The 10660-nt window shown below is 47.6% G+C and overlaps 1 long non-coding RNA gene across 1 annotated transcript in view; it reads right to left on the bottom strand.

Annotated features, from left to right (window-relative positions):
- Positions 1-10446, bottom strand: part of LOC123137337 (uncharacterized) — a 16647-nt gene extending 6201 nt beyond the window's left edge. Inside the window, exon 1 of the long non-coding RNA XR_006468073.1 lies at positions 10144-10446. This is a non-coding gene — a long non-coding RNA (uncharacterized lncRNA). The remainder of the gene's footprint in view (positions 1-10143) is intronic.
- Between the last annotated feature and the right edge of the window lie 214 nt (positions 10447-10660).

Below are 10660 nucleotides of genomic sequence, written 5' to 3'. Positions count from 1 at the left end.
TGCGTTCCTCATTGTCATTATATATTCATGGGAAGTACACAATCGAGTACAGAGTTGGGAGAACTTGATGAGATCCAAGTACCGATTTGGGTACTAAGTGTGCAATCGCTAGGGTTTGATGGTTCCAGATTATGTAGTACTTCCTGTGGGGTCCATGGCCCCTTTATATAGCTCTGTTATGGTAGTCTTCATGTCGGTGTGTTCATCGTGCTGGGGCATGAATTTGGACCGAGTTGGTGTCCAATCCGTTAGTCGCTTCATAGGTGTCCAATAGGGATTCCTTATTCATCTTATGGAAGGGTACCCCAATGGTTGATGGCACTAAACTTGTGCTCCCTGGCATATGTAGCTCGAACGACCTTCAACAAAGGGTACATGTACCCAAAACCGACACACAAAGGTGGGTAGGTTCTCGTGTTTAGTTGCCACTAAGTTTGGAACCCTGAACAGACCCCTGGTATTTAGCAAAACTTAGGCCCAGAGGGGTCCAATTGTACGGTATTCACAACACTAGGCCTTTCACCCGCAAATGAAAAAACACTAGGCCTTTAGTAATTTCACTTACTATCGACAAAACGCCCATTAGTATTCGTGCTAGAGCTCGGTACGTGAAAAAGGTCGATGTAGAGATTCGATGCCTTCTTCAATCTTCAATAGTCAGAAATCCTGGTCTTTGTCGTCCCGAAGGTCGCATATCCATTTTCTTGAACGGCTTGGACAAAATCTTAAACACGCGTCATGGTGACGTCTTCAACACAATGGACATGCAATAACTACGGATGGTGATGCGATCTGGACTAGCATTGTGACGTTTTTGATTTGCCAACATGTCCTCCACTTTCCTCGGGCCACGACCTTGGTAGAGATGCACGCGCCTCCTCGATCTATGCATGAATACAGGTGCATCAACCAACATACGATCTTCAGAGTTCAAAACAATGTCGTGGTAGAGTAGAAGTCACTTAGCAAGGAGGAACATAGTAAATCTCCCATAATCCTTCGTCTCATCTCCCGAGCGGACCTTGTGCACTTCATTCGGCCTTAGCATCCTCGTCAACTCCTCAAGAACATAGTCGGTCGGAGCTCTTCAGCTGTTGGTGCCTCCAGCTCCAGCCATTGACCTCCGCATCTTTATCCCCACAAGGAGCATTGGACTGGCCATGGATTCTCGCGATGCGTGGTGGCGGGAACTGATGGAGTTCCTCATGATTAGAGCTGAATTTTTCCTGAGAAAACATGAATTTCACCTTTTAATCATTTTTTGTTCTTCTCATCAATGTGTCTCCGGTTAACTATCTCCAACCAGCCCCCAAACTTATCAACTCAAAGCTTCGGCGCCACTCCGCCCAGCTAGCCACCAAACTCGAGAAAACGGGCAGAGAGCGCGACTTGGCCATGCAGTAGGTGGAGGTCATCGAGAAGTTCAGAGCCGCCACGAAGGTCGTCGTCGTCACCAATAAGGAAGCCCACACTGCCACAGAAGAAACAGGCCCTGCCATGGACCAAATGAGGATCCTGAAAAGAAGGTTGAAGCTTCATAATTCACCGGCTTGAAGGTCTATGTTGTTCTTGACTACATCCGCGACCTATGTTTTTAAAGCGGTAAAGCGAAGCGAGGCGCTGGGGGGGCGCCTCACTGCTTAAGCGGTAAAGCATAAAGCGAGGCGACGCTTTAGACTGATCTGAAGCTAATGGGCAGTAGGAATTTAGGATAGATAACCATAGTAAGATACTGATTCATAGACACAACAAACTAGACTAAAGTACTGGACTACTAGTCTACTACTAGAATAGCACTAAAACGTCCACATAATAGAGGAGGAGGGGAGGAGCTGCAGCCGAAGAGGAGGAGGGGGAGGAGTTGTGGCCGGAGAGGAGGAAGCTGGTCCAGATCTGGAGAGGGGGCTGCTGCTAGAGGAGAGAGGAGAGAGCCAGAGGAGTGGTGGGGGAGGAGCAGGAGCTGCACGTTTTGGTCCCTCTTTTCCCTCCTCTTACTATTCACATGTGAGCCCAGTTTCCCGCCCTTTTGTTCCTGCCCAGACCAGCTTTCCCGCCTAAAAACTGTGTTCCCCTGCCTGGCATGTCTAAAGCGTCCTGTATGTGCTAAAGCGCCCTCCAGGACGCCTAAGCGGACGTTTCAGACGCTCTAAACTCTAAAGCGGACGCCTTAGACACAGAGCTAAAGTGACTTGGACGCCTTGAGCCTCGAGGGCGCTCTGACGCTAAAGCGTCGCTTAAGCGACGCTTTAGCGACGCTTTACAAACAGAGTCCGCGACTCCAACGACCGTCCATTTGTAGATCCTACCGCCAAGACCTAGCCCACACTCAACACGAAGATAGAGGTCTACATCCCTTAGTTCCTAGAGGAGGTGTGGACGACACAAGTCTTGGAGGTGAAGAGAATGGTTATCTCAGTGGTGGCACTGGCCTTGGCGAAGATCTCATCCGGCATCTGCGAGCTTCCAAAGGATGTGTTTGAGGGTAAATGATCAAGTATCAAGGTTGTCGAGGACAAGGACGACCCATGACTAGCGCCCTGGCTTGCTCCTGCTAAAGAGTTTGTGGCTAAGAATACTCTACAACCTCTGGTTGTGCCTCAAGCTCGCGATATGGTGCGGAGCACCACATGGACATCACCGTGGACTCTACACCAACACCCCAAGCGCCAAGTGGGCCGATGACTAGAGCATGCGCATGTGCCATTGAAAACAAGGTTAACTTGCTCCTCTTTAAACTACCTTTCACTTCACATGAGACATGGCTACTAACTCAAGCGGAAACCCTATGCATACTCAGGTACCAAGGAAGCGACCATGGAGAAGCTAGGGAACAAGGCCAAGCCATGACGGAAGAGGAGCACAAAGAAGAGAAGGAGAAAGGTTCTGAAGACCACGGTACTACCGAGCCCCACCCCAATACTACCGGCCCCACGGTGCTTCCGGACCTACTGTGTGCCTCCACAGCCCCCGCAGTGTCAAGCTACTGTTTTGGGCCGGCACTTCACTGGCACCAGCCCAGAACTACTAGCTATTTCCATATTACTGAAACTACCGGCCTTGGCGGCACCAGCGCCCAGGAGCCAATACTTCCGGCCCGGACAGCCCTAGCGCGTGCAAGCCTTGAGGACAACAGAACTGCCAGTCATGACCCCAAAACTACCGGTCACCAGTACTACCGGCCTGCCTGCGCGCAGTGAGTAGGGCCACAGGCCATGTATCCCTTTCTACCCCCTAGACTATATATTCCATGCCTAGACTTCGAATTAGGGCTAGCAGTGTATATTAAACAAAACTAAAGAGGGCTTTGCTCATCTAGGTCTCAAATTGGAGAAGAATCCCAAGGGATTATCAAGGCCTCCCTTGTGGAGAAGATCCATCTTGGATTCAAGCCCCCACCTCCCTAGTGGATTGGGAGAAACCTACCCTTGTTACCCTCTTTTGGTTGTGATTGGATCTTGTATCTTGTGTGGTTTGCTTTGAGAGTAGATGGGTGATTTGGATCTTGCTTGAGAGTTCATCCTTGTGTTCCTCAAGTTCTTCTCTTCCACCTCCAAATTGTGAAAGATTGGGCCACCTAGGGCTTTGCCCTACATCACAATAGGGTCGGGTTTGATCGGGTCAAAACAAACCAGATCCATGCTCGAACTAAAGGCAGAGCGCTCACCTGCGACCCTACCCATGGGTCTAAAGTCGGACCGATGCCAAAACATGACACTAACCCGATCAAGCACCCATCAGGCATGCACATAGAGCAAACACCAACGAACTTTGCTATATTTAGCCTTGTTGGTGCTCCCTTCCTTGATATCTTAAGCGAGTGCGCAAGCCTGTGCAGTAGTCATATTTCCATGGGTTGATAGAAAGACAAAAGAGCACTGCCGACCTACTACCACTAGCGTACTACCAAGTGATGTGCTAGTACTACTTAGTGGGGTTTTCGGCTATGTGAACTACTAAAAAAATGGGATGTGAGTTGATAAAGGGATGCACCCATACAACAAATGAATGGTAGGAAAGGGCAGAAGTGGGTTGTGTGTAGCATACGAAAATAGTGTGAGGCAGGGTCACTAGGTAAGGGTCTTTTTATACCAAGACCCCGCGTCTTAGAAAATCAGGTGAACCAAAGGCACGAACTCCCTGCCCATGGCTAATCGTGTTACCCATGGATAAGACCCACGTTGCTGGCTTGAGTTGTACCCCATTCATGCGGGTGCTAAAAACAGTTATTTGTAAACTCAATGTTATGTTAAAGTGTTCTCAACAATTTTAGTTGTTGCCCCTATATATGTTGATTCTCGTAGCATGTTCTCATTGTCATGTAGTGAAGATGAACCAAATATTACAAGGCATCGTGCGATCGTGAAGTGCCACAAGGTAGGGACCAAGGTTGTACTCCTGGAAAGAAGATGGTTACCATTCCCATGCACCACAGGGTTCTGATGCGAGGAGATCAATACAAGTACAACACATCAAGAACGTACTTCGAGGTGTTCTAAAATTTTCCACGTTTAGAGTTGTTGCATCCCACACAATTGCGCCTTTGCACAATAGACGAAACCGCAGAACGATGCCACGTCCCCTGCTCCCACGTTGTCGACCCAGATCGAGGGGCAGGACAACGCGAGTTGACAAAAGGAACAAGACCCATTCTCGACCCCAGGAACCTAGGGCGATGGACTAGGTCGAGGCAGCGTAGGCTCATTGCTTCCATGTCTCCATCACCTTCATACGAATCAGGCTGGAAGCAAATTGGAATTTGATTATATCGTTTCCTATTTTTATTGAAAAACAAGTAATTCCATGTTTCCATGTATAGCTCACCTAGGTAAAGACTGTTCCTTATTTAATTAAGGGATGTAATTGGGAAACTAACTGGTGATATTATGCTAATTAATTAGTTAATCCACCACAATGCAGGTCACCCCATCATCCCTAAATTATTTAGGCCATGTTCGGACTATCAATTTGTTATTCTAAAGATGTGTACCCCAATCGATCCCTTTGTCTGGCCACCGGCGATCGTTGACCCTCATTCATGTCCCTCGACCCATCCGGGAACTCGGCAACTATGCCCCTCCTATTAGCCCCTGGCTGATTATGCGGGTTGACTCAACTCAGATAGGCAATCCAAAGACAAGGTAATGGTGTGGTTTATTGTTACAATGGGACCTTAATCCCTTAGTTCTACCCTATGACCCAGCGAGGAGTTATAAAGGGATGCCAAACACTCCTTAACGCCATAGAGAGATGTGTTGAAGACACAAAATTGCAATTTCTAGAACGCCAAGATATTTTAATGACAAAATGACTAGGCGATTAAAATTTTACTATATTATTAAAGGATACAATGAGAACGACAAAACCTTAGGTAGTTATGGCGATAGTCGTCATTCCTTTAAGGAGTTATAGGATGTCTGTTCAACGTCGGCACCTATGTTTTTAAGGCGGTAAGGCGAGGCAAGGCGCTGGGGGGGCGCCTCACCGCCTAAGCGCTAAAGCGTAAGGCGAGGACGCCTTAGACACGTGCATATATAATATATGGCAGCCAATTAGGAGATTTAACAACTAGCATTAACTTAATAAATTATACATACATATATAATAGATGGCCACCAATTAGGAGATTTAACAACTAACATTAACATATAAACTGTTACCAAAGCATAGGCCTCAAATCATCTTGTGTATATGACAGAACGGCGCCTTTGAAGTTCAGCTTCATCCTCCTCATCAATATATCGCTCCATAGCTTTAAACTTTCTAGTGTTTAAGGAATTGTGCATCTCTATCCTAATCTCCATGGATGCCTCGGGACACTTATCCGCATCACTGGAACCCCCAGAAAAGTGCTGCTTTAGCCTTCTCACTCCACCATGGACTATCTTGCCACACAATGTACACTGGAGTAAATCTTTCCTCTCTAAATCTGGCCAGAACCCATACTTCCAGGCTGGATCATCTGATGTAGCTCTTCTCCTAGGATCATTGGCTAGATCCATCAGAGCAGGTACACCTGGCTACTGTCAAAGAAAAAGAGAGAAGAGCCAAATCACTAGAGCAGCCAGATCAAGCATGGGGAAGGAGAGAAGCAGTGGTGGGGCTGCTGCCTTGTGGGTGGAGAAGCAGATCTGGGAAGAAACAGATGCAGATGAGGAGCGGGCAAGCACATCTAGCTACACTGTTGTGCATAAGAGAGGCAGCACCTAACAGTTAGTAGAGGAGCTGTGCATAACAGAACAGGCAAGCATGGCAAGCTACACTGCTGGATGGAAGAAAGAGGAGAGGGGGAAAGGGGGAGAAGAGAGGGCTGAATTCATACCTTGATGTGGTGCTGATCTGCTGGAAGAGGGTTGCGCCAGAGGAGGATGGGGAGGAGCTGCAGCCAGAGAGGAGGGGGAGGAACTGTGGCCGGAGGGAGGAGGCTGGCGGCTGCCGCAGATCTGAGGAGGAAGCCTCCGTCAATGGTCCAGGGAGGAGACAGGAGAGACCTCTCGCGTCGATTCACTCTCTCTTTCCCCTTCTCATAACTGGTCGCACCTGAACCAATGTTTCCCGCGCCTGTGTTCCCGCCCAGGTCAGTTTTCCCGCCTGCAATCTCTGTTTCCCTGCCTGACAAGCTAAGGCGTCCGATTTGGTCTGAGGCGTGCAAGGCGGCGCTAAGGCGGACGCTTCAGACGCCTTACAGCCTAAGGCGGACGCCTTACACGACTGTCTAAGGCAAGGCCGACGCCCTGAGCCTGGAGGGCGCCCTGACGCCTAGGCGTCGCCTAAGCGACGCCTTACGGACGCCTTAAAAACAGAGGTCGGCACGACTGCAGCCGCGGATACATGGGAGCCGTCAAGTCCCTATTTCACTAGACCCTTTGGGTAGGAGTTGTAACAACATTTGTCAACCCCTGACGCGAGTATGGTCCCTCGTCGATCCTCCTCTTAGTTGAGCTTACTGCGTTGTACAAGTCCACCCCTTGTCGTCATCTTGTTCATGCTGCCCCCGAGGTAGCTAGGTTCCTTCAAGGATTCGCGGCCATGATTGGGACGTGTGGTCCGAGAATCACTAGGAGTTCTTCACATGATGGACTGTTGTCTCAAACTATCACAATTGTGGTAGCCCAACACCACATCGTACGTCATATTTAGATCACAATTTCAAAGACTCGCCACTCTTTCCAAGAACTTGATGTTGCCAATGATGATGGGAGGTGCAATGTGACCTCGAGTTGATATGTTTTTGTGGTATGATTCCCTCAAGAAGTTTGATGGTTTGGATGATTGCGTTGAGTAAGACTCTATCTTCCCAAGTGTCTCTATTGGCAACAAATTGTAGTGGGCTTCAGTGGTTGGGAAGATCTTGTGCAACTTTGCAATTTTTATCGTCAGGGCAACTATAAAGTGTCCCTCAAGAACATCATCACTGGTGAAGCTCAGCTGCACTTTTGTAGGTTGGGTTTTGCTCCAAAATAAGTTTCATGGTGTACTTATTTGATCACCTAGCAAATCAAACACAATCAGTGGTGTCATGGGAATGACGAGATGATTATTTGCACCTTGTCTCTAGCACTTGTCTTGCCTTTCAACATGACATGCCGGTAACGCATGTTGAAGTTGCCACGCTCTATCGAGTCGACGGAAGAGAACCCAAGATGCCTCCTTAATACTCATGGTTCGATACATTCCGACGATATACTCGCTCTTGCTTTCTTTTATTGGGATTCCATTTCGAGCCATATCGGCGTTCTAAGGGCCTTAGTTTACCTTACACGTCAGTAGTTGGACTGTCATCCCCTTAAAGCGTACAAACTCGTTCTCGTCATCTTGCTTGTCCTCCCTTACTAAGGCTTGTATCCACTCACATGCCTCTTTCATACGCAACACTCGATCATGCCATGATTCTTGGTCTGATGAAACTCATACCATACCTTGGAGGTGTTCAGCAACGACTTCGCATGGATTTCAATTGCTTGCTCATTGTTTATCCTGTAACAGCCTCGACTTTCGATCACCGGATTTCGCGCATGGAGCTTGTCCTATCCCTCAATCGTTAAGTGGGATCCACAAATATCATCGGTAAGGGCACCTTTTCGAAGAGCTTCGCCAATTTTATCCTGTCGGGTTTTGATCGAGCGCTAGCGCTGGCATGGGCTGTCAATACTCACTTTGGTCCTCGGGAATCATGATGGCAGTCCACAAGCTTCCATTGTGTCCATCGTCACTCTCATTGCTATTGGGTATAGCAGTAGACCATCGCATCCATATATACCTGACGTGCCATGGGGTCCAGTCCTACCATTGGCCCTTCAGGCTTTACCTTGTCCTGAGATTCCTAAGATTCCGCCAGGCAATGGAAATCCTTCTTCGTATCACATCGTGCATGGACTTGTCCAACCCCTCATCTCGCCGACATCTCGTCTATTGATGGTGTTGATTGACACCCAAGATGGATAGCCTAGCTCATCTCGACCATCTTCGTCATATCAGGCAACCTCCTTCACATGTGGTCATCGAGTGCGCCTTACCACGGTAAGCCCCTGAGCTTTTCCTTCCAAAGAGCTCTCGACGAACAGCGATCGCACTAATGAAGAACATGGACAGATCCAATCTGATGTCAAGACAGCCCCATTGTCAATGCTAGCTGTCGTTTTTTTTTCAAGTCATACCAACGGTATAGGACCTTGTATGTGGATTTATAGTCATGGGAAACATCAGGTCACCAGGGATCTAGAACACAAGTCGAGAGGGGGGCGCAATGGGAAGTACAGAACTGATTACAATGGGGAGGGGGATTCTTGTTGAGTTGGGAGAACTCAACGAGATTGAAGTGCCAATTTGGGCGTTAAGTGTCATAATAGTTAGGGTTTGATGGCTCTAGATTGCTAGTCCTTCCTGCGGTGTCCCTGGCGCCTTTATATAGCTCCGGTAAGGCGATATTCATGTCAGTGTGTTCGTCGTGCTAGGGCAGAAGTTAGGACCGCGTTGGTGCCCAGCCCATTGATCACTTCCTACGTGTCCCGCATGGATTTCTTATTCGTCTTACGGAAATGGTACCACCTTGGTCGATGGCGCTCCACTTGGGCTCTCTGTCCCATACTTAGACCAAGAGGGGTCCAATTGTGTGGTATTCACACTGTTGGGACTTTAGTAATTTCACTTACTATCCGCAGCCCTTTGGATTGTAGGAATGGGCCTATGAATTCCTATAGGAAACTTTCCTTTCTCTATATTTTGGAGGATTCTAAACATAAATTCCAACCTCATGTTAAAATTTGTCTGAGAAGTGCAAGGCAAGATGAGTCTTTCACTCCCTCTACAATCAGCAAAAGATTCCTACAAATTTCGTATATGGCATCCACACATCAACTTTGCGAAATTCCTGTGTTTTCCGTTTCTTCAAACCCACAAGATAGAAAACTCAATCCCTAAATTTTTTTCCTACTCCTATATTTTGGGATTCCTTCGTTCCAAACGGCACCTAGGTTTCTCCTTACTATTTTGTATAGTTCATTGCTCTAAATTTCAAGGTAATATAAAAATCATGTGGAGATAGTGCTTTACCTATTTGGATAAAATTAATCCTGGTGGCAAACACAAGGAATGGGCAATCAACACTTGCGTGTGCTTTGTCTAATAAGTTCCACCGTGCCAAGCCCTGACCCACAGACAAGTCTAGAATCCCCAGACATAAAATTAATAGTCTGTACCCAGCATCATCCTCTTGCTGAAGTGATATTTGCGCTCCCCCATTCTGTTTCACAGCTTATTCTTCACACAGATCATTGAATAAAATAACTCGCAAGTGACGACAACACTTCCAGTTAACGGGGTCCTCTGTGAGCATAATATGAAGCTCCGCAGAACTTTATTACTCACCTTAACCTTTCACCCCTCTACACATATGAGCAATGAAGTTTGCAAGTTCAAAGAGAAGAAACGTCAACTCTGTCTAAGAAATCCTTAGGCTGCAACAAACGATTTAGGTGACTAGGTGAGTAAGACCGACCACATCACACGAAACACAAATGAATCGGGGAGGCAAAGAAACCATCCCCAGATTGTTGCAATAAACAAACTCGCGCCGGGTACAAAAGATAACATCCGGTGGAAAGGAGAGGAAAGATAAGGAGGGGGTCGAATGGATCCTGATGTTACCTGCCAGAGGCGCTTTAGGCGTTTCTTGGCGTTGTTCTTGCGGGTGGTGGTGAGCTTGATCCGCTTCCACAACAACCCCGGGGAGTCGTTCCGCTTCACCACCTCCAGCGCTCTTGTCGCCCAGAACGCGGCCGCGCCGCCGGACAGCCCACCGCCCGCCATTGCTGATTCTGCCCCTCGCTCGCTTCTTCTTTTCTTTTTTGATTTGTTTGATTGAGGGTTTCTTCTTCTTGGTCGACCCTTCTTCGGCGGCGGAGGAGGTTTAGGGCAGGGTTTATTTCGGGCCTCTAGCTTTAGATGGGCGTCATGGGCCACATGTGTTTTTTTTTTTGTTTTGCGGGAATGGGCCACATGTGCTAGCTGGTAGTAACTAATCAGTCATTTTGTTTACCCCTCAAAAAAAAACTAATCAGTCATTTCTTTATAATTCCTTTGGCAAATACATGTGATCTGGATAATGAAAATCATTCTCATATATAGATATAGGAGGAAATGGGACTGATGTAAGAGTGTGTTT

This window comes from Triticum aestivum, chromosome 6B, assembly GCF_018294505.1.
Source record: "Triticum aestivum cultivar Chinese Spring chromosome 6B, IWGSC CS RefSeq v2.1, whole genome shotgun sequence".
NCBI classification, from domain to species: domain Eukaryota; kingdom Viridiplantae; phylum Streptophyta; class Magnoliopsida; order Poales; family Poaceae; genus Triticum; species Triticum aestivum.
The sequence above is the reverse complement of the archived record's forward strand: the minus strand, read 5'-3'. Positions and strand labels throughout refer to the sequence as shown.